This window comes from Pinus tabuliformis, chromosome 4_1 (assembly GCF_031772625.1).
Source record: "Pinus tabuliformis cultivar Carrire ecotype Pingquan chromosome 4_1, CPIR1, whole genome shotgun sequence".
Taxonomy (NCBI): domain Eukaryota; kingdom Viridiplantae; phylum Streptophyta; class Pinopsida; order Pinales; family Pinaceae; genus Pinus; species Pinus tabuliformis.
The window spans coordinates 193,738,337-193,765,726 of NC_142303.1; the positions used below are offsets into that span (position 1 = coordinate 193,738,337).

Here is a 27,390-nt window from a genome sequence, read left to right on the forward strand (position 1 = left end):
TGTTACTGGAGCTCACCGTACTGCTTTTGGTCCATCATGTCGAACATGGCAAAAAAAGGAAAGAAAGTGGAATCACCAATATTGGGAGCTCAATGAATTTCCATGATAAGGGATCGTTGCCTCCCAAAGGCGACTAAAAAGCCTCACGTGGTGATCCCCAATCATCGATTGGAATAATCTAGGCAGTACAGGCAAGATCATGCGATAATCTACAAATTGATGGGTATTTGGCCTAAGGAGTCACATATCCTTAGATGGATCCAACTAAAATGGGAGCCAAGAGCTCCAATTGATCTTTGCTTAAGAGCAAAAAGATTTTTCACTATCATCTTCGAAGATTTGGAAGATAGGAGGAAATTTTTGGACAATGAGCCATACTTTATGAATAGTGCGGGGCTATTCATGAGACATTGGGAACCATGCTATAATCCAGAGAAGGAACAATCCTAGCAGTGCCAAAATGGGTACCACTATACTCTTTGCCTCTGAACTTATGGGAGATGAACATCTTGGAATCGATTGGAAGTTCTATTGGTAACTTTCTTCAAGTCTCAGAGATCACCAAATGCCAAAGATTTTCTTCCTACGGTAAGACTTGTGTTTACATGAACATGTCTCAACACTTGCGAGAGTTTGTGGAAATTGAATACCATGATGAAGTTTGGTCCTAGCCACTGGATTATGAGCATGTCCCATTCAAATGTAGAATCTTTCATGAATATGGTTACTTGTTTCATGATTTTCCTCAGCGGCAGAAAGAGAGTCCCAAGAAGGGTAGAAAACCAATTAGTGAGGTGATCCATGAAGCGAGGAAGATCTTAGTCAACCTAGAACAAGCGAGTGTCCTCACTGAATACTACAAATGCTCCCTACCCCCTCCTCACAGAAATTAGTCTCTTGGAATATAAGGGGCAGATAAGTTGAGGTACTTATGAGATAGGATTCAACAAGAAAAATTGGATGTGATTGTATTACAGGAAACCAAGGTGATGCAGGAGAAGCTAGGAAAAATCATGAGAAGAAGCTAGCCATCAGCGGAATGTATGGCGCTGGACACCAAGGGTAGTGCGGAGGTTTAGGGATCATCTGGGATATCAGATCTATATCCTTTGGATCTTGGATTGCTTTCCCCAACTCTCTTTCACGACAATTCAAATGTATAAGCTCCTGTGTGAAGGTCTGGTTAACAAGTCGAGCTTGCTTAATAGTTTACAGAGGTTAAGATAAATATTGGGTGAGGGAAGTTTACGATAAGTTAAGATATAATTATTTTGTTTGTGAGAACAGGAATCTTTAGGTTTTCAACTGTTATGAAGAATGACATATTCTTCAGCATCCAAATTAATCTATTAAACTCATGAAACAAAAAATCCTTTATTTGAGCTTCTAACCTAATACGGAAAAATATACGTTTTTAATAATTAAATGCACTTAAGGTACACAATACCATAAATGAATATTAAAAACCATAATAATTGAAACTCCAATGAAAAATGGCTAAATGGTGAAGGCGCACCGATAACGCACTCTTTGTAGATGCGCTGTTTTGTTGAAGCGAGGAAGCTTGGCCGACCTGCTCCTTACGTAGGGAAAATGATTCCCAACATTGTTCTGAAATACTTAGGGTTATGGGTAGGTTTCAACAACATTAAAACGCAGAGAACGTCACTGCAAACGTAATCCGCATATTCAGCACGTTCAAAAGGTGAACCCATACTTTTTCATGTGTCACATTGATTGAATTGATCGACTACCACGCTTCAAATTAGAGTTTGACATCGGTGCGAGACCTCAAGAGGGTTTGTCATGGAGATTTGTGCGTTTCATAAGATTTTATGGCATTGTCATCGGCTCTGGTATCATTCAATTCAGACGTTTCAAAGGGATATAGATTGATCGTACTCAAGTTTGGCAAAAGTTGGTCAAATAGGGTTATTGATTGTTGTACACAACTTTAGAAAAGTGATTAAAATAATTTGTCCGTGCTCAGCAGCGAAAATTTGAATCACAGTAAAACTTCCATCATATTCCCATTTTTCCCAATACTTCTCGTAAAAAAAATTCAATCGAATGGGAAAATACACAAATTCGAGTAACACTGTTAAATAATATTCAATTCGAAAATAAATTAGGTCAATCTCTTCTTTCAAACGTATGGGAAAATAAAATATAATCTCTCAGAAAAAAAATTAATAAAACCTTTCAAAAAAAATTCCTTTATTGCAATATGAACTTCATCCTCATCCCAACCAGGAAGAACACTAATTTTATACCTAATGCATCCCAACCAGGAAGAACACTAATTTTATACCTAATGCAGTTCCTAACCGGACTGTGAGTACTATTTAGGGCTTCTATATTGTGGAGAGTCCGTGAAAATACACGGTAAAGTTAACCTTATAGCAGGGACAGTTCTGGCAGTGGTGTAAACAGACTTATTTTTGTTTTGAAAATTATAAAAATTTTAGCATTAAATTTTTCACGGTTTTGTAAATTCAGATTATAATTGTTAAATTTAAAAATTTTAAGTATTTTAGATATTTTTGATAAAGCTAAATCTATTTCCGTTTTAAAAAAAAATATGATTCAAATCCTAAATTTTTTAAATTATTCTTACCCACATTCCAATTATTTTTAACCGTACTTCAAGTTTTCCGTGTCCTTCTTCCGTTTTCTCTCCGTATTCTAACCCGATTTTGCTAAGCCCGAAATCGAACGGTGGGCATAAACACCCGCCATTCATTTATGGCCCGATAGCCTGGGAAATATGGCTCGCCAAGAAGTTGTTTCCTTCGGACGCCAAGGGAATTTACGTTGTTATGACGTCAGCGGACGCGTACGTGGAGAGATTCTGCACCGACTCGTGCGGTTTCCGCGATTCAACTCCTGCAACTAATTCGAAATCCGCTTCTAAGATCTTATTGGCGTGGGTGGGTAACTCTGGTGTTCAGTGTCCGGGGCAATGCGCGTGGCCTTTTGCAGCCCCACTCTACGGGCCTCCCACTCCACCTCTATGTCCACGGCAACCCTTAGGTCGATTGCAGGTTCTCTTATCCTGCATACGTGGCTCCTCGGGCCCACCGTTTCCGTCACCGTTTGAATAGACCTCGGGCCCACCGTTTCCGTCACCGTTTGAATAGACGGATGTTGGCGTTGTTACCATAATTATTTATTGCCGGAAAACTTTTACAGCGGATAACTTATTTAGTACATGGTAGAATGTCACGTTTAATTTTTGTCATTTTTGTAAAATTTCCATTAACAGCCCAAAGATCATCAATACCGAATATTTCACTGACAAACTCAATATGATCTTTGTTTAAGATGACATACCTTGATTTACAGCGGAAGAAGTAATGGTTGCCATCTTCTGTCTTCTGTCTTCTGCTCTTCTTCTTAGAATTCGGTTTCTCTCCTCTTGCCCTCACTTCCTTTATGCGTTTCTTGATGGAGAAGAATACAACTCTTGTGTGTGGGAGAGAGAGGACCCAATCCTTTATATATTATTTAACTCTAATCTGGTACGTCCATCATATACCAATTCAACGCTTAAGATCTGATGCTTTAATGCTTTAATGCTTTAATGCTTTAGATCGGGTCACATTAAGATTAGAAACTGCTTTAACGTTAAAAAGCAATGAGCCTTTTGCTGTTTCTAATAGCAGTTTCTAACATTCTCCCACTTGACCCGACTATTCATAATATTAAGTGTTGAACATCATATTATGATAAATTGCTGAGAGTTATGGCGGTTGTGCACTAATAATTCAATGCATTCCCTTCCATATACTACAATACCAGCAATCCATCAATTCATACTCATAATTTATATAAAACAGCATAATGGTCCACATAATGTCTTATATCATAATGATTAAACATAATATCTTTATAAGACTCTTTCTTGTTTTAAAATTACATAAAATACGTACTACTATATTAAAACAAGAAACACATGATTGTATATCAGAAACACATAAAAGAGCTCAGAATGTCACACATCAATTATTATTAATACAACCAAGATCCATTCTTTGAACATGTTCCTTAAATTGTCTTGGTTGTAACCCTTTCGTCAAAGGGTCTGTAATCATAAGTTCTGTCCTGATGTGCATGATTGACATTCTTTTTTTCTGAACCTCATCTTTCACAACAAGATACTTCAGTTCTATATGTTTGGCACCTTTAGAGTACTTGTCGTTCTTTGAGAAAAAAACTGTTGCAGGGTTATCACAATAAATTTTCAGCGGCTTGCTAATGGTGTCGACAACCGCAAGTCCTGAAATAAAGTTCCGCAACCATAATGCATGAATTGTGGCTTCAAAACATGCCACAAATTCTACCTCCATAGTGGATGATGAAGCAACGATAGTCTGTTTCGCACTTTTCCATGATATGGCACCTTGAGCAAACATAAACAGGTAACCAAAAGTCGATTTTCTAGTATCGATGCATCCAACAAAATCTGAATCGCTATATCCAATCACTTCCGATTCATTGGATGAGCATGTAATCTTTCGTTGAGAGAAATTCCTTAGTCTCATGCAATATACTTAAATTATTTGCAGCAAGCAAGACGTCATCAACATAAAGGACCAGATAAATAAACTTGCTCCCACTGATCTTTCGGTATATACAGTGATCAACCGTATTTTCCTTAAAACCAAAAGATGTAATAATGGTATTGAACTTAATATACCACTGCCGGGATGCTTGTTTAAGCCCATATATTGACTTCTTAAGTTTACACACCAATTGTTCTTTACTTTCTACAGCATGTGAAAACGAAACTGGATCCTTATTGATTCCAATATCATAATCTGATTCTTGCATAATCATCAGAAATAGCTGACCTACGATTTCTTTGAGGTCTTCTTAATGCTACTTGTTGTGGTTCATGCATATCAGCATTATGTAAATCATTTCCTTCAGGAAGTACTTCTTTATTTATATGTTGTTCATTATCATCATGCTGTTCTACAACAGCTGGAACAACATTTGGAGTAATAGTAGATGGAGGAACTATTCTAGGCAATGTAACATTTACCCTTGTTTCCTTTATTTCTACTATTTCTCTTCGAGTACTCCCACTGACTTCACCATTCTCAATATATCTTGCATTACCAGTTTCTACAATTCTTGGACTATGATTAGGACAGTAAAACACGTACCCTAATCATATCTATTAACGTCCTATTGCGCCTTTCTGCTACACCATTTTGCTGTGGTGTACCTGGCATTGTGTATTGCGCAAATATCAGTGTGTATTATTTCAAGAAGCTGGCTGCTTCTGGTGGCTCCTTTCTTATTATGTTTGGTTTGTTTACCTTTAATACAATCCACACATAATTCTAGATCACTAAAGTCCAAATTTGACAAAATTTCATTATTTACTATTCTCATCATTCTTTCTTTGGATATATGACCTAGTCTTTTATGCCACAAGAAAGCAGAATTTTCATTCACCATGCTACGTTTACATCCAACATTATTTACTACATTCAACAAGGAATTCGCATAATTGTCATTCAGTTTCAATTTATATAAACCATCAATTAGAATACCAGAACCAACATTATCAGTATTCTTATATAAATCAAAACAGCCAGATCCAAACATACATCTAAAACCAGAATTATCCAACTTACTTACGGAAATAAGGTTTCTAGATAATGAAGGTACATAAAGGGTACTGTATAAGTCTAATACATATCCACTTTCTAGAATTAGACGATAAGTCCCAATGCCTTCAATTGAAGATTTCATTCCATTTCCCATAAAGAGAAAACGATCTTCATTTGTATTTATGGTTCGGATCATAAGAAATCCCTGCATATTATTGGAAACATGAGTTGTAGCACCAGTATCAAACCACCATGTATCAATGGGAACTTCAACTAAATTTGATTCAAAACATACGAAAGATAGATAATTACCTTTCTTTTCGAACCAAGCTTTCCTTTTCGGACAGTCAACTTGATAATGTCTTTTCTTTTTACAGAAATGACATTGAACATCCTTTAGTTCCTTCTTTTCCTTATCCTGCCCATTCTTAGCAGGTGCCTTTTTCTTCTTGAAATGACTTGATTTTCCTTTCTTTTCTTTACCAGCTTTATTACTCACAAAACTTACTGAGTGATTCACTTGATTTTTCAAACGTCCTTCTTCCTGAACAAGTCTACTGGCCAATTCATTAACATTCCACTTATCCTTTATAGTGTTATAGTTAATCTGAAAAGGTCCATATTCAGAAGGTAGCGAGTTCAGGATGAACTGGACAAGAAAAGAATCCTCTACTGTAAGTCCCAGGGAGTTTAACCTTGCTGCAAGATTAGTCATCTCTATAATGTGCTCTTGCATAGTTCGCGACCCATCAAACTTCATGGTCGTGAGTTCTGCCATAAGAGTACCAGCGAGTGACTTATCAGCTGAACGAAAACGCTCTTCCACAGACTTCATATATTCCTTAGCACTTTCTGTTTGTGGAATTGTTGACTTGATGTTGTTAGCAACAGTCATCTTAATAAACATAAGGCTCAATCTGTTACTGCGTTCCCATGCTTTATGGTGTGATTTTTCTGCCTCAGTACTATCTCTTGTAAGAGCAGCAGGCTTATCCACAAGGAGTGCCAAGTCAAGATCCTGAATACCTAAATGGAAATTGACTTGTTCTTTCCATTCAGAAAAATTAACACCAGTGAACAATGTAACAGATGAAGCATGTGTATTCATGGTAACTCCTGCAAATTAAAAATGAAATCACTATAAGCTCATAACTAACGCGATTCAGATGTAGACATAATAGTATAATATAGCACTCCTTTGGGTAGATACTATCTTATACTTAACATAATTAAATACCAAAACATAAGTAGGTAATAAATATATTCAATTAAATAGAACTGACATCTTTGGATGATCAATATTTATTTAATCAAAATATTTATCAAACCTCATCATGTCAACTAGTTATAGAACAAGACTTTCCTTTGGGTAAGTTCTCAGGTTCTATCATTAGTGACGCCAGTTCTTAATTGGTATTATTATAACTGGCAATTTCTATCAATAATCATTATGTCACTTATGCACTAAATGATTATTCTGATTTTGACCACTTTGGTGATTAACAAAATCATAAATCTCATGTGCACAAATAACTTATAACACATACCTTATGCAAAACAACATTCTGATTTTGACCACTTTGGTGATTAACAAAATCATAAATCTCATGTGCATAAATAACACATTAATGTATGCAAAACAATCATTCATAGAGCAATTACTTTTATGCCCAAATTTCAAACGTCAATCGAAACTGTAACTTTCCTACAGGAGTTCTTCTCAACTCTGTACTAAAAATGATTGCTTTGTTAGTCTTCTTACAGTGCACAAATTCGACTATCTACCAGGATTCAATAACTTATATTCACCGCATTTTAATACATTCATTCCAAACAAGGTCGAAAACTTTATATCCGACGGTAATATACACCATGGTTGACATGCAACCTCAAATTTTCAGAATCCGGATCATCAATGTATCATTATATCATATAAAACATGAACGGTTCATTCAAACAACAGATTGGATTTTCATCGATATTTCAGAGGATATTTTAGGTAGACGGAATTGACGCTGTAAACGGCCATAGTCTTGGCATATTCTAACAATGGGAGCAAATTAAGATTCATATCTCGAACAGGAGTGCTACATTGAAAGAAGCCATTTTCGGTGCAGAGATCCGTAAAACAAAAACATAATGGCACACAATCATACCACTCGCGCCCTATGATGCATATAAATGTTAGACGTGGCCGAAGTCGCAAGGATCTCTGTTTCATATTGGCAGTGAAGTATAACAGGCTGGGCGAGACTGGTATACAGGGATACAAACCATACGGTTGTTTGAATGAACCAAAGATTACGGCCTCTTGAACCAAAGATTCATAACCATTATTATAGAATGCGGAACATTCAGTCTAATTCATTAGGTACGCTTTACCAGAAACAGGAAAATAGCACATCCAACACTAAATACAAATCATAAATCGGCTGAGAGACAAAGGGATTTTATGACTTCTAAATATCCGCGTCTTCTCGAACAAACCCCTACTGCTATACCATTTTATCTTATATAATGGTAATATTGGTAAGTTAAAAACCGTACAATGTCTTCATGTAGACCTAACCAGATAAATTATTTAATAAAAAATACAGCAGAAGACTCGCTGAGAACACTTTCCTATCCTGAAATAACTTGAGAAAAGAAAGCTTTCATATTGAGCGGCTTTAACCGTGAAGTGCATCAAAGAACAACCTCCGAGACAAAGAAAATTGTTAAATTACTAGATTCCAAGGGTTTAAAGCTCAGGAACAAATTAAAACGATATTACAGTCAGAATCACACTCAATATACAAGGATACATCAAAAGCTTCTAAAATAATGCCACATACGAGACTGTAACAAGAAAGCATACACACGCTGCATAGGAAGACAGCATAATAACCTAACTCATGGGGCTAGGAAACGGCGACACGGTCAACCGTAAGAGACAAACGATCATAACAACGAATTTGCAGCGGGATGAGTAAATGTTAAATTTATCTACTTGCAAATACTTGAAAATTAATGCATAAATATGACATCACGTGCATAATGGGAGAAACAAGTTCGAGTTTGCCAAAGGCGGATTGAAGGATCCCGTTACAGGCGAAAGCCTAAAGGATGGCGTTTTGACACCGGCAGCGCAATTACATGGCTCGGATTCTGAGGGCAAGAATTGAGCTTGAAAATCGAAACGATGCTGAGCGAGTAAGGGCGCTTACGGATTTGATTAACATCATGAGTAAAGCTTAATTGCAATCATAGGAAATATTCAGTTATTGAATGGCTCTTATACCAAATGTAAAATTTCCATTAACAGCCCAAAGATCATCAATACCGAATATTTCACTGACAAACTCAATATGATCTTTGTTTAAGATGACATACCTTGATTTACAGCGGAAGAAGTAATGGCTGCCATCTTCTGTCTTCTGTCTTCTGTCTTCTTCTCAGAATTCGGTTTCTCTCCTCTTGCCCTCACTTCCTTTATGCGTTTCTTGATGGAGAAGAATACAACTCTTGTGTGTGGGAGGGAGAGGACCCAATCCTTTATATATTATTTAACTCTAATCTGGTACGTCCATCATATACCAATTCAACGCTTAAGATCTGATGCTTTAATGCTTTAGATCGGGTCACATTAAGATTAGGAACTACTTTAACGTTAAAAAGCAATGAGCCTTTTGCTGTTTCTAATAGCAGTTTCTAACAATTTTTTCCTGCGCTGTCCTGGCTCCATTTAATGCAGAGTTAGCGACATGGAATTTGGACTATCTGCGGGCTTGTGGGGACATACAAATCCAAGTTGGAGCAATTTATTTCTGGAGTGTCGCACCAATAATTTGACAGAGTGGAAACCTTATTACGGTATAAAATTATGGTTTAAGTTTCTATGAAATAGGAATCTCATCGTGAGCCATATGAAACTGTCCACTCTGTAAAAATAAACAAAATACATTTAAAAAATTATATTATATAATCTGTCTTTTTTGTCTATTGTAATGTATTAATAGTATTTTTAATTATATATATAATCTGTCTTTTTGTTTATTGTAATGTATTAATAGTATGAAGGAAAGTCATGTAAATTAAAAAACAATTTTGATATATATATACAAAAGTAAATCATTGTGGATTAAAAAAGTTTTAAGCGGGTGAGTATAAAATGAATATATGATTAAGTTCAGTAAAATTTATGTTATATATAATTGATTTGATATATTTTTTTTTATATTAATATAAATTAAAATAATTAGTTGTTATTAAATATAGAAAAATGAATATCTATTTTAATATGTTTATGGTAAGTATCAAGTTATAATTTAAAATTTAGAATTTGTTATAAAATTAAATTAAAATAAAATATTTATATTTTTTTGGTTTTTTTTTTTTAATTGAGTTATGGTTTTTGGGTATGTGGTATTGATAAGTCATGATATCGGTTAATGGTATTGTAAAAAAACCTATTTTGAAATTATTAATATCCATGGTAAAATGAGTGTGAATATTCCTGGTTAAGAATCTTGTTATATTGTAAATATTAATTTTTTTGAGTTTAATAATTAAATTTAAATATAGTTAAATTTATAAGTACTGCTTATATGTGTTATATATTTTAATGTGATTTTATTTATAAGTATATGGTATATGTGTAGGTGTAATATAACAATTTTAAATGTCCGCTCAATAAAAACATTGAAAATTTAAATGTTGGTTCAATTAATAATAAAAAATTAAAGTAATAAAAATAATAAAATTCAATTTGTTATATTTTTATTTTGTTATTAACCTGTGAATAGGCTTTGTTACAATACTATGGATTATTATAAAAATATGACAAGATTTTTTAACCATGGATATTCACCCCACTTTTCCATTAATATTATGAACATGTGAATAGGATTTGTTACAATACCATTGGCCAATACCATGGCTTATCAATACTACATTCCAAAAAATAACTTATTTCGAAATCAAAATATTTTATAACAATATGACAAGATTTTTACCATGGATATTCACCCCACTTTACCATAGATATTCTTCACTTGTAAATAGGCTGGCTTATTGATACCACATGCCCAAAAAGCATAACTTATTTCACGATCAAAATATTTTATCAATATTTTATTTATTTTATAATATAATTACTTTTGAGATATATCTAAACACTCTATCCTCACTAATACTTAAAATATTTCCGTAGAAATTAAATCAAGGTTCAATAAAATTAAAAATGAGAATACTTTTATATATAAAGATGTGAAATTTATATAATATAAATAATATTATGAAGAACAAGCATAGATCCATAGATCCATCTTAACTAAGGATCCAAGAAATTAGAGCAAGCAAAGTGACTAACAATAATAGAGGAAAGATAATGCATGATTCTTAAGTTTTTCATTATTGTATTTTCTTTGACATGATTGATCCAAAATATATGTTTAATATTTAACAACCAATTGAGTTTTTTTAATTTAGATACTTTCTTAAACACAATACAATGGGATCAAATTTAAGAGAGAGAGAGAGAGAGAGGGGAGTAGAGAGTGACAAAGTTTGAGGGTGGAGAGAGAGAGAGTGAGAGTGATTGGGGGAGGGGGAGAGAGGGAGGTGAGAGAGAGGGAAAGAGAGGAAGGAAGAGAGAGGAGAGATGGAGGTGAGAGAGAGAGGGAGAGAGAGACATGGAGTTGGAGGGGAGAGAGTGGGAGGAAAGAACAAAGGCATAGAGAGATAAAGGTGGAGAGAGAGCGAGGGAGAGAGGAGAGGAGGGAAGAGAGAGAAGAGGAGAGGAGAGAGATAGGGAGTGAAGGAGAAGAGAGAGAGAGGGAGACACATAGATGGCATAGAGGAAGAAAGGTGGAGAGAGAGAGGGAGTGACAAAGGGGAGATGGAGGGAGACTGAGGAAGAGAGGGAGGAGAGAGAGAGAGACGGAGCGAAGGGGAAGATAAAGAGAGGGAGAGGAAAATGGAGTGAGAGAGATAGATAGATAGATATTGAGAGAAAGTGTGCATATTTGGGGGGTGAGATAGAAAGAGGAATAAGAAAGAGACACATAGATACAAATATAGATATTATATAACAAGCCTAGATCCATCTTAACTTTGGATCTATCAAGCTCCAAGAGGGATAAAATATCCTTGGATCAATCAAGCGCCAAGAGGGATAAAATATCCTTGGATCAATCAAGCGCCAAGAGGGATCACATTTCTAGATCCAGATTAACCTTTCCTCAGGTTTTGCACTCAAAAAAGAGGTTTTCACCTTAGGAGATTTGGTCCCATCTTAACCTTTCTTGAAGTTTTGCACTCAAAAAAGAGGTTTTCACCTCAAGAGATTTGATCCCACCAGGTGCTTGATAGATTTGCGATAGGATGGCTTATCTAAAAAAATGTCCATAATTTTATTAATAAAAACAAACATACTATATAAAAAATTTGAATTTAGAAAATATTTATGTCTAACATCTAACATTTAATGCCTACATATCTAGTGATTAAATAAAATATTGAAAAAAATTAAAAGAGGAAATTTTTTTACCTATAAGGTGAATTGGTACTTTTTTATTGATCTCTTGTGATACTTTTTCACTTGGTAATGTTATTTTGATATTTTCCATTATTGATTTATATGTTTTCATGATACATTTGGTAAGGTATAATTGACGATTTTGTGTTTTATTTTTATTTTCATTTAACTAATAATATTTTTGTATGAGATTTATTTTATTTCTATTTTTGTTTAATTGGTAATATCTTTATATGAGATTTGTTAAGATGCAAGTTAGTGTAATGGTTTAAAAACAACATTTTAAAGTTAGAGAATTGCACATTCCACAATTTGGAAGAATGATTAAAATGAATTCAAATATTCTATAACAAGTTCAAAAAAGTTAGACATGTAACAAGATAATATAGAATAAGTTAATGTTTCCATATGAAATTTTTGGGAAACACTTTTACTTTTATCTTTATTGTGATTTATATTTTTGTATAAATAGTAATTTTACTATTGTGGACTAATTTATTATGAAGATAATTTGGTTATTGATAAATGTGTATAACCTTTAAAAAAAAAAAGTAAATTGAAATTATATGACTTCATGAATATGAGTAACTTTATGTGAATATAAAGGTTTATTATTACACTTTAGATATAATGAGGTTTATATAGTTAATTAAGGAAGGATAAAGAAATTTGGAACCTTATTTACTGCTACAAGGGTAAGGGAATATAGATATAACCAATAATAGTTGTAATATGTGGGAAAATAAATTTTAGTAATTATTTTATGAATTGTTTGTACTTTTCGTCATAATAAAATATTTTGATACTATTGATGAAAGTAACAACCTAGCCATCATGGCATAGTTTGAAATGCAATTCCAGTTGATATGAATGATGGGTTCAAATATAAAATGGATTCAAGATGATAGTTGAGCCTAACTCCTAATTAATGATTATTGGATTTACTTGCTTTGAGGATGTTGCATTTTGAAGATGGGACGAATGGCGATAAAATCCTAACCATGGAAATTAAGTAAAGAACATCAAAGATAAAGTAACATACAATCACATAATACGTTAAAGGCGTAACAAGCGTTAGTAAAGAAGGCACTAGTCATTCAGGAAAGATGTGGAGATGATCAATAAATTGTCGTGAATATTCCATTGGAACAATTTATCATAATAGATCTGATAAAATATTGAAATTTTTACTGTGAATGTTAATTCTTTTTAGATCTCAGATTATTTATTTATTGTTTGTATGCTTAAATACAAATTAGCTAAAATGCAAGCAATACAGATTGAAATGACATACACACACTAACTAAAAAAGGAACAATTTTTTTGTTTTTGGGAAAAACTTATTGGAGAAACCTAGGTAGAAGGTGAGGTTTCTTTGATCTCTATTCTCTATAATGGAAAAATGTGTAGATGAAAAGAAAGAGGCACCCTCTATAGAGTTACCTAAGACTTATGTCTTGTAAATTTGCTACAAAATCTTAAGCCCCTTTTTTTCTCTCTCTAACATCCCACTCCCAATTGCTTTGCTTAGATATGGAAGAAAATATAATAGCATGGAATGGAATCCCTACTCCTCCTAGTGGCCTAGTATTTAACATAACCCAATAGCTAACAATATGAAAGGTTTGACTCCCTCAAACCTTAATTAGAGTTATGATTTTGGACGTTTTAGAGTCTTTTTTAAATTCCACACATGGCTAGCCCTATATACATGAGTAACAGAGACTAACGTTACATCGACTTGTACCATGGTGGTCAGTATGGTAGATCAAATTGTAAGAGGTATAAATTTTGCATACAAACTTAGAGCTACCAAAAGGTCTCGCGCAAGAGATAATTTTTTTACCCCAAAAAAAATTGTTTAATGCCTCAAAATGGTTGTGGAAGATTTCATACCCAAATTTTCCAAATTGGGACCCATTGATAAAAATACCCTACAAGTTGATTCATGTAATTCTTCCAGTCTTAAATCATTGAGATAGATGATGAACAATATAATAATTCAATCTGAATCAAGAGAAATTATTGATGAGAAATAGTATCGTAATTCCCTAAATTACATATGAATGAAGTCAAAATTGGAAGAAACTTTCCCCTCAAGGAATACAAAACCTATGATAAGATAGAAAAATAAGTATAAAGAAAAGGGGGTTTTAAGAAGTTAATGATGATAACCTATTGCAACGATCGTAACCATGACCAATCTATAATGATGAGATGAACCTAAAAGAGTAATAAATAGATACATAAAATTAAATATGTGAAATTTTCTCAAACAAGTGTAAGAAATCAACCAAGACATGATGGAGGCTTTTGTAATTAGGGACTAGTCATGATGAAATAACTTAGCACTCTACTAGTATATTGTAAATAACCACGTGGCAAGTGGTTGTGGAATCACATATGTGTGGAAATTAATTCATATGTGGAAAAATAAATAAACTATGTAGACTAATGAGAAAACACCTAACATGAAGTGTATGAAGGAATGTTGTGAGAAATTCTATAATGAGACCTTGAGAAGGATTATGCATAATTGAAAAAACTAGTGAGAATAAACTAAGGTCACTTGCACAAGAATGATGACCCCAAAAGTGGAAATGGGGCTATCATGAGGAACACATGCCCACAAGAACGTGTGCTTGTTCTTAGGAATACACACATGTTCCTAGTTGTCTAGGTTCCATAAGGCCCAAGATAGGCTTCTTGTTTAGCATGGCTCAAAAGTGTATGTCCGTTATTAGGAAATATCATTATGAAATTTGAAGACCTTAGTTTAATGCACTATGAAAACCCTAGATTTTTGGAATTTGAAAACCCTATCAATGTGGAATGTGGAAACTCCAATATAGTGAGTTCAAATTTGAGCGGATAATTAGACAATGTAAGTAAGTACACCATATTGACCTTGCATCACAATTTGGTGATGTGTGTCAATGTATATTGAAGTGAACTTTGAAGACCTTAGTTTTGTGCAATTTGAAAACCATATGTTTATGGAATTTGAAAACCATATTATTGTGGAATTTGATGGAATGGAATCGTATGGATGTAATTGTTGTTTATACCATTATGAATAATTTATTCCCAACACTCTCTATCTCTCTATTTCCATTTATAGATTTTCTAGTCTCTCTCTCTCTATTTATATTTCCCTCCCTCTCTCATTTCCCAACAAGCACTTCATTGACTCTCATTGAAGAAATTTTACGAGATTTCTTATCGTTGGAATCTCTAACCAATAGAAAATACAACCCACAAGAAATATGACCATAGTAACTGTGTCATATAAGAACTATGAACTTGAGAACTTTAACCCTTAGGAACTATGACACATAGTAACTATGAGCTCGAGAAATTTGACCCTCATGAACTATGACCTTAGGAATCATTCCTTTGTTGTTCATAGTTCCCTTGTCAATTACGAATTTTTACTTTATTTTACAAGAATCATGACCACAAGAATTATGATGTGAGAGCTTTGACTATGAAATTAAACTACGACCTTTGTTTTTCAGTCATAGTTCTAGGGAATAATTCCTTTGTTAGTTAGGAACCTTGAATCACAAGAACTATAATCAATGTTTATTAGTCATAGTTATAGGGAATTTCTTGATCAGAGAACTATTATGACAAACAACCTATAATCATCTTATTCATTCATTGATCAAATTTCTTGTTAGCTAGAGTAACTGTGGTAATAGTTCTCATTGGTTATAGTTACTATGGGTTATAGTTCCTATTGGCTAGAGTTATTAAGGTCATAGTTTTTCTTGAATTGATTCCAAAATCTATCTTTTCAATGTATCGATTATTTAACGATGAGTAGTGGGAAAACGATGAGCATTATCCACCAGGATGAAGAGTCCTGTAAGACTATGTTATCCATATGTATGCATGTATGGTATTGATATTCTTGTCACTTTTCCAGCCTTCTCCTGCTCCCATATTTTGTTCATCCATTTTCTGTCAACCCCTTATTTTGAAGTAATCTTCGTTAGGATCACCTCTACAGTTTCCAAATGGTTGAGTAAGTAATATGGTGAGTTGGCAAGGTATTTTTTTTTTTGTAAGCTGCGATAGTTCTATTCATATAAACATATAGTACAAAACAGAGGAGCCTCAATCTGCCCCGAGGGGAAACCAGATCTGTTGGCTCCTTATCATCCAAGAGTCAATTAAGTCTGTGTTTAGTTCCTGGATCCTTATCCAAAATTACAACATCTCTTTCCTCCACTCATCCCAAAAGGAGAGCAAGATTTCAGCATTCTATTTATCCTAACGAAAACTCTGATCGAAATTCTACTGTTCCTTCCTACATTGCTAATTCAATCACTTAAAGACCCATGGAAGTTTTTTCAAAATTACAGTAGACTCTCAACAAAATTAACAATTTTAAAACAAGGAAAGAGAGCAGGAACCAACCTCTTAATCCTCAGCAAAACCACGCTCGCTTGCTTTACTGGCTCTGTCTTGCTGCATTTCCTTCAGCATAGTTCTGATTTCTTTGAGGAGTTCAGTCTGCTGACGCACCTGCTCTGCCAGACTGGAGGCCTCCTGCTGTGCAGTTGCTGAGGCTTGCGCAATCTCCAGCATTTCCGACGCCACCTGCTCCAGAGCTTTTGCGAGGAGGTGTTTGAGAACCCAATAGGTGTGCAGAGCTCTACGATACAGCGTTAGCCGTCCGCGCGTGTTCCCAGGATCAGGCAATTGAGAAGTCCACTCATTCATTTCTGGATCTGAGGGTTCTTCTAAGACCCTCGCCTCCATCCCTTCCATGATTTGCCTGATGTCCTCATTGGTCTCCACCTTGTATGCTTGCTTCGCCGCATGCATGGCGGAACTGGTCGTCCTGCTGCTCCTCCTTTTTCTGGTTGGCGGACGGGTCTCTTCCGCTTCGCTTGACTTGTGTCTGGTCGGCCTGTTTACTCCCTGCTCCTTTTTCGGACGCCCTCTTCCTTAACTATCCTGACCCAGTTCTCTGCTGCTCTGTCCCAAGTCAAACTGGTTCCCCTTGCCACCTTCTTCTTGCATGTAGTCCGACTCTTCAGAGCTCTCTATGTCTATGCTTTCATACTGCTGCTCCTGGTACCTTTCTTCGGCCACTTCCTTCCCTTTTTGGGTCGCCATCCTCTTCCTATCACTCATTGTTGGATCTGTTCCTTCCTGATCTGTGACTTGATTACAAAAATCCTCTGTTTTCGCTACCTTTCTCGATCTTGCAATGCCTTCTCGTCTGCCCCTGTTTCCTCTTATATCCTTGCTGCCACCTTTACCTGTATGATGGTGTTTCTTCCCGCTCCCATGAACGTCTTTACTTCGCATGATGTATAATGTCATGGGGTTTGTTCTTTTCCTTGGGCCGCGTCCCTGCTTCGCTGTGAGATTAATTGTCCCCTCTTTCCATGATTTAAGTGTACTATCCTTTTGTCCTTTCCACCGTCCCTCCTGCTCTGGCGTATTTTCTCCTCCCCCCAGCCACGCTGGGTGACGATTATCCTTGTCCTGCAACATTCATATCACTGTCAAGCAGTTGCCTTAATCCTTCCCATTTTGCCAACGTGGACTGAGTTGTCCAACTGTCATCTACTTTGCCATTGTGTTCCGCACACCCCCAGTTTGCTAAACAGTCAGCAGGTTTATTACCTTCCCGTCGGACATGCGCGGTTAGACTGTATTCGATCCCTGCTAACATCTCTCCGATGTCTCTGACTGTGCTGGCACTTCTCCAGCTTGTCACCACATGCTCCCAGTTCTTTCCCTGTACTAGTTTTCTAATCGAATCGATGACCAGAGAGGAGTCTCCTTCAATTTCAACTCTCCTATATGCATTTCGCTTGGCAATTTTAAGACCTTGGTAGGCAGCCATAAACTCCGCCTCATTATTGGTCATAGTTCCACCATTGTCCGCATAAATCCACTCAGTTTCCCCCTGGTCATTCCTGATAATTCCGCCAAACCCTGCTGGCCCAGGATTTCCTTTCGCCGCACCATCAAAATTCAGTTTCACAAACCCGTCTGGAGGTTTTCTAAACTCTGTCCTGCTCTGATTAGCTGAAGGTTGTCGTTGTTTGGTTCCTTGCTGGAAGATCATTCCCGGTTCCAAGTTTAATTTCTTCAAGATGGCAGACTCTGCTTCCGACGTTTTCCAGTCTTCATCATCCCATTTCTCAGCTAGAATTGACTCCCTAATTTGGCTTAGAGAGCGCTTCCACACCTCCTCCGGCCCTGTTGCCTTCCCTCTGAATATGCGGTTGTTCCTTTCCTTCCACAGGTTCCAAATATTGAAACCTGCAGTGACACTCCACGCTCTGTTAACTACTTTGCTCTGGAATTCAGCTTCTCCCCAATTTTTGATGGTTTGAATTATGTCAGTTGAGTTTCTGTTTGTTTTAGTAAAGAGCTTTATCGTTTCCTCCCATTGATATTGTGCCATTGTACATCTGTTAAGGATATGTTCCTGGTCCTCTATAGCAGAATTACAGAGATGGCATCTGGAGGGACCAGAAAAGCCTGTTTTCTGAATTCTATCCCAAGTTAGGATTCTCTTTCTTCCCACCAGCCAGGCAAAAAATTTAACCTTTGGCCACCACTTTGTGCTCCAGATTTTTTCCCAGATTTTATCTTCCTCTCCTTGCTCTTGGTATGTTATTAGCTTGTAGGCCTCCTTAATCGTGAAAGTCCCTTTTGTTTCTTTTCCCCACCGGAGTATGTCATTACCTTCTCTGTTCCTTATTTTCCTTGAGTTCATTTCCTTAGTAAAGGTTGTTTTTTGTACTTCCGTTGGGTTCCTTTCCCATTGTTCCAGCGGTTTCCAGAGCCTCCATTCCCCATTAACTTGGTCTGCATCCCAATAATCACTTACCGTGATCAAATTCCTATGTATTCCTCTTCTTTGTAGTTCCTGCATTCCTGTGAGATTCACCATTTTGCCTCGCTGTTGCCAAGATTCATCCCAGAACCTCGCTGTCTGTCCCCCTTTGATTTCCCAGAATATATTGTTGTCTACTATTTCCCTATTTTGAATTGATAGGTTCCATATATCCGATCCCCGAGGCATTTCTTGCTGTCTGATAATTTCTTCCGGGTTATTGGGCATATTATATTTAGTTGTCCAAATTTCCTTCCACAAGTCCTGTCCTCCTTGTAACCATCTCCAGCGTAGTTTGGCTGCCATCACCTGGTTTAAAATTCCTGGGTCTTTGAGACCTAAGCCTCCCTTTTCCTTTGTTTTGGCTAAGCTCTCCCATGAGCAAAGCGCCCATTTCTTTTCTTGTTTTGGCCCTCCCCAAAGAAATTTCCTGTACATCTCAACCAGCTTGTAACATATTCCTTTGGGGGCGTTCATCACTGAAAGGGAATATATCGGAATTGCCTGGAGCGTGGCTTTGAGAAGCACCACCCTTGCTGCAAAGTTCAGGGCTCTAAACGTCCAATTTTCCATTCTCTTTTTGATTTTCTCTAGGATATGATTCCAATTCCTTATTCTTATGGATGAGGAGTCTAACATTGTTCCTAAATATTTGGTTGGGAGTTTCCCCAACTGATATCCCAGGACTCTAGTGAGATGTTTTTGTATAGGTTCCACTATGTTAAAGAAGAAAGTTCTCGACTTATCTTTGTTGACCTCCATACCTGTGCCTTCCATAAAAATCTCAAGAATTTTTTTAATCCTTTTTACTTCACGTAGGGTTGCTTTACAGTATATCATTATGTCATCCACAAACTGTTGGTGGGTGACAGTGGTTCGGGTTCCCCATAATTTTAGCCCTTGAATGTTGCTGTCCCTTAATTCCTTTTTGATATATCTGCCTAAACCTTCAGCTGCTATTATGAACAAGAAGGGGGAGAGAGGATCCCCTTGTCTGAGGCCTCTAGTTGCATTAAAAGTTGTTGTAGGTGCTCCATTTAGCAAAATGGAGTAGTTTGGCGTAGAGATCATGCTTAATACCCAATTGACCCATCTGTCACAAAATCCAAAAGCTTTAAGGATCTCAGTTAAATACTTCCAGTTGAGCCTATCATAGGCCTTTGATAGGTCTAATTTGATCAGCATGCCTTTTTCCTTCTTTGTTTTCATCGTATGGATTACTTCTTGTGCTACCACTAGCCCATCCAAGATCTGTCTCCCTTCAACAAAGCCGGTTTGCTCCGGAGAGATAATACTTGGGAGAATTAGTTTCAGTCTTTGAGCTACTATGGACGCCACAATCTTGTAAATGACATTGCAAAGGGCTATGGGTCTGAATCCATCTGCCTGGTCGGCCTGATTAGTTTTTGGTATAAGAGCCAGAAGCGTAGCATTTATTCCTGGCCATAATCTTTGATTTATCCTGACTTCTTCTGCTATCTCCACTACTTCATTAGCCAGAAAGTGCCATGTCGCTTGAAAGAATTCAACAGTATAACCGTCTGGGCCTGGAGCTTTATTTCTTTTCATGTTTTTGACAATCTCCTCCACTTCCTCCTTGGTGATTTTCCTCATTAGAGCCTGATTTTGATCTCTGGTCACTATTTGTGGTATTTCCCTTTTTATCTTTGCTATTGCCTCTGTTCTGTTCGATAGAGGTTCCTTCAAAATGTCTTTGAAATGGTTTACTAGCACTTTCTCAATCTCTTCCTGCTGAAGAACTCTTTGACCTTCTTTGTTTTTGATTGAGAATATTCTGTTTCCTTGACGGTGTTGTACCATGGCTTTATGGAAAAATTTTGTATTCCTTTCGCCCTCCCTGAGCCATTGAACCCTTGATTTTTGTTTCCAGAGTATTTCCTCTTGTTTCCTTCTTTCCTCCAGCTTATTTAGGATCACTCCTTCTTCTTTTGTTCTCTCTTCCTGAATGCCTTGTATGATGTCCATTTGTTGCAGTTCTTCCATTTTCTGTTCTAATTTCTGTTTTTCTTCTAAGATGTTCCCAAATTCTTCTTTGTTCCATTTTTTTAATTTAGTCTTTATTTCCTTCAGTTTAAGCTGAAAGGAATGCATTTTGTTTTTACCTCTCGGGTTACTTTCTCTCCACCAGTCTTCTAGTTTTTCCATCAGCCCCTCATCTCTCAGCCAGAAGGCTTCAAATTTGAATGGTCTGTTGGGAGGTCGTTGCTTGATGTCAATTTCTAGTTTAATTGGCCAATGATCAGACCCTATAACCGGAAGTATTGATGCTTCTATGAAGATATCCTTGATCATTATTTGTTCTGAGATTAGAAACCTGTCTAGGCGCGAAGCTATTTGGTTAGCTCCACCCCTTCGATTGTTCCAAGTGTGCTTTCCATTTATGGTCTGGATATCAATCAGCTTTTGTTCTCTTATTAGATCTCCAAATTTTTCTGAGGCCGTATCCAATCTCCTTATCCCTCCTCTCTTTTCCTCTGTGGCTTTAATCATGTTGAAGTCTCCACCAATTATCCATTGTTTTTCTGGCATCAGGCATCTTAATGCCTTTAAGTTTTTAATAAAGTTCTCCTTTTCTGTCTGTAAGTGTGGACCATACACCCCTGTTACCATTACCTCCTCTGTTGTACCTAGTATATGAGCATTTCCTGTTAAAATTCTTGGGAAACTCATCCAATTAGTGAATTGGATTTCTTCTGGATTCCAGAGAATTACCAATCCACCAGCACTTCCCAAAGCATCTTGTCCCATCATCTCATACCTGCTTCTGTTTCTGTTCAAGATTTCTCTCATCTTCTCCGAGCTTACTTTGGTTTCTTGGAGTATCATAATGCTTGGTTTTTCCTTTTTCAGTCTCTCATTGAGATACCTTTGTTTGCCTCTACTATTGAGGCCTCGTATATTCCATGTTGTGATTATCATTTTAACAATTTTCGGGGAGTTTGGAACACTTCTGACAGGGGTATTACCCTTCCTGAACTTACGAGTGCCTCGCCTACATCTTGTATTACCTCACTGAGAGGTTTTCTTCCTCGTTTTTTGCCACCTTTGCCTGCACTGCCCGTTCCCACATCTGGTTTCTCTGTAGTTTGACTTGTCTTCTCCCCTGTGCTCCCTTTTTTTTCTTTATATCGTTGAAAGGCTTCCTTATATCGTTGTTTCTGTTCTTCTGGGATAAAGTGATCATCTAGCCTTCGCCATTCTTGTATTAATTTTGCCATTTCCTGTTCCTCCTCGTCTACTTTCATGCTCTGTGTATCTATCTCCATTTCACCTTGATAATCTTGGTTGTCACTTAAGGTTTCGTTTTCCTGTTCAGTATTACTTAGATCTTTCCTTTTGCTTTTCTGTTCTCCAATTATCTCCATTTCCTCCGCTTCTTCTTCCTCACTAACCTCTGTTTCGGGATCTTCTTCCTGTAGGATTTCAAACTTATTTTGTGTTTCAGGTTGCTGTTTTTCCTGTTGTTTAGCTTTCGGCATTCTTTTGTTTGCTCTTCGCCCCCTCCTTTGTACTACTTTAAACTCTTCTGCTTCTCTCTTTGTTGTCTCTGTTTCCTTTTTCCTTGAGATTTCTGCTTCCCTCTCTTTTTCAGCTTTGGTTATAGGGCAGTCTCTGGCTAAATGGCCATACTCATGGCATCTTCTACATCGAAATGGAATATGTTCGTAGTCTATGGTTTGGGTCCATATCTCGTCATGATATTCCAGTTCGATGGATTCTGGGAGGGGTTCAGTTATGTTCATGTAGGCGCAGATCCTAGCATAAGTATTGTATTTGCCTCTCTTCGTTGATTCAGCTACTTTAACAAAAGATCCTATTGAGTTTCCAATGCCTTGAAGTATATCTGGGTTCCAGAATTCTGAGGGGAGGCCAAAGAGACTTATCCATATTGGGGCAGCTAATATCTTTTCCTTATCCGGGTTATAGCATTCAACCCAATGTCTCATGACCAGCCCCGCATTATTCATGAAGTAAGGCCCTTCCTCAAATATCCTAGTCCTATCTTCTAAGTTAGAAAATATAACCGTAAAGAACCCCTTTGCTCCCAGCTTTACCTCTACATGACCTTTTGGTTTCCATTTCAGATTGATCCATCTCATAAGATCTCTCTCCGCTGGCCAGTATCCTATGAATTTGCAAATTAAAGCATAATCCCTCATATATGATCTGTAATTTTCAAGCTTATTAGGCGGTATTACAAACCTTGGGGTATTTGCTGACCGTGGTAGGCATTTGCTTTGGATTCCTGCTTTTCTTTGTGCTCCTGCTGCTGAAGTCTCTCCGTCGATGGATCGATCCCTTTCGTCTTTTCTCTCTTTCCTCGCTTCGCCTGTGATTACTTCTTTATAGGAGGGGATCTCTCCCCTCCCTGCCTCCATCCCCATTCCTTCGCCGCAGTACCCGTGCTGAATGCTTCACAGGTTAATATGCGCTCGTGAATGCGTGCGGAGAGGTTCAGACATCCAGAAAAGTCCTGCTTCACAGGAACTTTCCGACCCTGCACCTCGCTTCCTGGGATTCAACCGAAGTTGATCCCCTGCTGCCCTGCTATCGACCCGTCGACGAAACCCTAGCTTCGTTCGCTACCTCGTCGCTCGAATCGTTCCCTTTGGGTATCCCAATATCGAGTTGGCAAGGTATTTTAAATATTAAATGTGATGGGGCAATTTTTTTTTAGTTTCAAATTTAAATTCAAAATCTTAAAATTGCAGTATACCACCTCTGATTTGTCTCGGAGACTATTTCAAAAACACTTCGTTTAGTTCGAATCAATGCAAGGAGATGGAAGAATGTAAAGTCAAGACATAATCAAGAGGCTCCATAATCGACATTTCATTGTAGTATATGTTTTTTGTCTTTTTTCTCACTGTTGGAAGTAGTCTTAAAATAATATCTTAAACATTCTATGGTCTCTGTGTTTTCTATTCATGATCTTCTCTAACAACAATTTTACATGGGGTATTTCAGGCAATGAGTCTTTCATTGCCAGTTTGGACTAATCTTTGAGTATTCTCCAGTTATCAATATCATATATCAAGTGACCTCAAGTTTTATGGCATCTAATTACCTATTTTCTCATTCTTTCCAAGTTCCAACAAATAAGTGTATTCAAATGTTCCACATTGAAATTAGTAGGTCAATTCTTAAGTTACTACTTCCAAAAAGCATCCGTTTGAAGTAAATTTAGTGAACTTGCAGAACTATAATGATGAAATTTTCTAACAAAGAAAGCCAAATGTTTGCAGCGCAATTGCACATGAAGCAAATGAAATCTTTGTGTACACAACTAGATTCTCCATTGTGATGGCACCACTGGTGATACAGACATATGCTTCGTCAATTCTTTTAAGACACCATCCTCTGATTTCGTCAATTCCTTTAAAACACCATCCTTTGATAAGGGAAAGGATGTGCTTACAAAAGAAACCCTCAATGAGGAACCAACATGGCAATCCAGAGTAGATGAAATCTACATCCTATCATATGGGTCATTAGTAGGGCCCACACATAGAGAAATATAGAATAGTAGGTAAAAAATAAAAAGAAAATCTTATATCATTGTTGAATACTTAATTGATAAGTTATCTTCATTTTGTAAGACATTTATTAAATTATTTAAATATATATGTTTTTTTTCTTAATTATTTTACCTCTAATACTATGTTTTCAATAAAAAAGTGTGTTGGTATATAAGTTTTATACTAATTTGAATTACTATAAAGTTTTTTACAAATTTTAAACCCATCAATTAAAGTAATTATAGTTCACAATTTATTTTTTTAAACAATATGATAAACATGATTTAAGTACTTCACTATTTTAAATACCAATCAAAGTTAAGAGTTAGTTATTACAAGACAAAAGATTTGCATTCCATCACCACATAGAACCTTGTCATATAACAATGTATTAACAATTTTTTTGTTTTTTTTTGTTTTTAATGTTTCCTTGAATTTATGCCTTCTTTCTTAAGTCAAACTAACAAAATTAAATTGAGTATTATAGAATGACTTGACATATTACAATTAAAAATCCATAAATATTTTACTTTTCTTTAATAGTTAAAATCTCTTGTTTTATTTACACACCCAAAGGTCTTACCATTTTCAAGTGAGAACTCTTACAAAGCAATAAAAATAAATAAATTATTTAATATAAGAAATTCTCTGTTTTTATGCATTTCATCGTAAATAAAAACACCCAAAGGTTTTACCATTTTCAAGTGAGAACTTTTGCATTGAGGAATCCACTAATCTCTTATTTTTGTCCATTTCATAGTAAATAAAATCTATTGTTTTATTTACCTACCCAAAGGTCTTACCATTTTCAAGTGAGAACTTTTGCATCGAGGTATCTGCTCACTTCGAGCCTCCACTACTCTTATTACAAGTTAAATTAGTTTTAGTAGTAAATGAAGAATTTTTGTATTGCTCACTTGAAGTTTTCCAATCAATCAAGCTATAACATAATGTCCATCATATTAAAGTAGTCATTCTCAATGAAAAGAATTAACATAGGATTTGAACCAACAATTTCAAAAGATTGACAACTAATTTATATTTAAGAATTGGTAGAAATTTAAAATATAATTAAAATTATTTTTATATTTTTAGGTAAAAAAATGTTTTTATTATTAAAATTTACTTTCAAAAATGAGATAGAAAAAGCCTTACAACCAGCATAAGAATCTTATATGATGTAAATCTCTACATTTATATGATGTAAATCATTTAAGTTCATGTCTTATCCACCACTTGCATCCGCTTTTGGGAGCCGGAGTGGGGCCGGGTGCCGGAAATCAAGAGAGTTGTGAAGTTGTGGGAATATTGAAAGTATTAAACGGAGATGGATGGGGCCGTCAACAAACTTTAACAACCTGCAATCGAGATAATCTCGGCTAAGTCCACCAAATGGAGACGTGGGTGTGGATGGCATGATAATAAACATGGCGACCATTTTAGCAGGGGCGGCCACGAATCCGTTCAACACGGGGTACTATCAAGGAGATGCTTTGGCTCCCCTGGAGGCAGTCACCACCTAGGTTGGCATCTTCGGAAAGGGCGCATACTCTGGATATGCCGGAGAATTGCTGATCGATTAGAAGAGCAACGCAAGCTATAACGCTTACGGACTCAACAACCGTCTGTTTCTTCTGCCAAGCATGTGGAAGCCCGCTAAATTTGCTTGCGAAACAACTCTTTCTTGAATATTTAAGAGCACAAGGGACTAACGTGTTCTCAAATGTAAGCAACACGGACGGCATCAAAGTTCGAGACTACTGTTATGCGAATCATTAGAAATAAAACGGTTAGTTTACTAGAGGTGGCAACGCAGTTGATAGCTATTAATTTGGTTGGTAAGTTGAAACTATTTATAGGCAATAAAGTTAGAAGAAAGTTTAGTTTTTGTTTGAACCGCTCAGACTTCTAGACAGATAAGAATGCAAGGGACTGATTAATTGGTATTATAAGTTTATTAGGATGGTAATGTGTTTGAATTTAGTTTATGGGATGTGGTTTAACGTTTAGGTGTAGAAATTTGGTCCAAGTTTTATGCTTTAATTCTGGGCTGGACTATGTACACTTGAGAAATGTTCCACACACTATTTTTTCAATTAAAAATGACGAGTGTTTGAATATATGATGGATTGGGTTTTTATTTATTATTAGGTAGATATATGTGTCTATTTTGGAAGTAAGTTTTTAGGAATTTTAATTTAATTATGATTAATTAATAAATAGATGGTAGGAATTTAACTTCTATCAATACCTATTTAATATTTTTTATAATAATTGGAGTAAAAAATTGAGATTTATTTCAAAAGTATTTTTTTCTTTAAGCGAGAGTGGGTCCTTCTATTCAATTAACTAAAAAGGTTACATAATGTACATTAAAGACAAAGGAGGTGTGGCCCACCTATATGACAGGCCAACCAAAGCCTTTGTTATCGAGACCACATCTCAAACAATGGGCTGAGGGCCCACAAAACATTACAAACAGTCCTCCGTAGACCGTGCGATCTTCCTCCAAAGATCTAATGGTCGAGAATCATTTCGGGTGGCTAACATGCCCACCCCTTAACCTCTAACTCAGACCCGATGAGCCCAATGAACCATATTAAACAAGCATTTCGAGTCCATCTGGGGAGATAACCTCCGAGTACTTTACTTGCCTAAAATCCACCATATGCGCGCGATCCCGATGAGGCCTTGCGACTAGCATGGAGCTTAACCAATGATTTGGACCCGAAGCTGGATTAATATCCTGCTTAAGTAATTTCGGGTCTGGTTTCCTTGTTAGCTTTCTTGCTGTTATGCATGCGCAATGCATGGGATTGCTGCGATTTCGCCAAACTG

The 27,390-nt window shown here is 36.3% G+C and overlaps 1 pseudogene; it reads left to right on the forward strand.

Annotated features, from left to right (window-relative positions):
• Nucleotides 1-1,536: 1,536 nt before the first annotated feature.
• Nucleotides 1,537-26,240, forward strand: LOC149174872 (protein EXORDIUM-like 2 pseudogene; annotated as a pseudogene).
• Nucleotides 26,241-27,390: the final 1,150 nt, after the last annotated feature.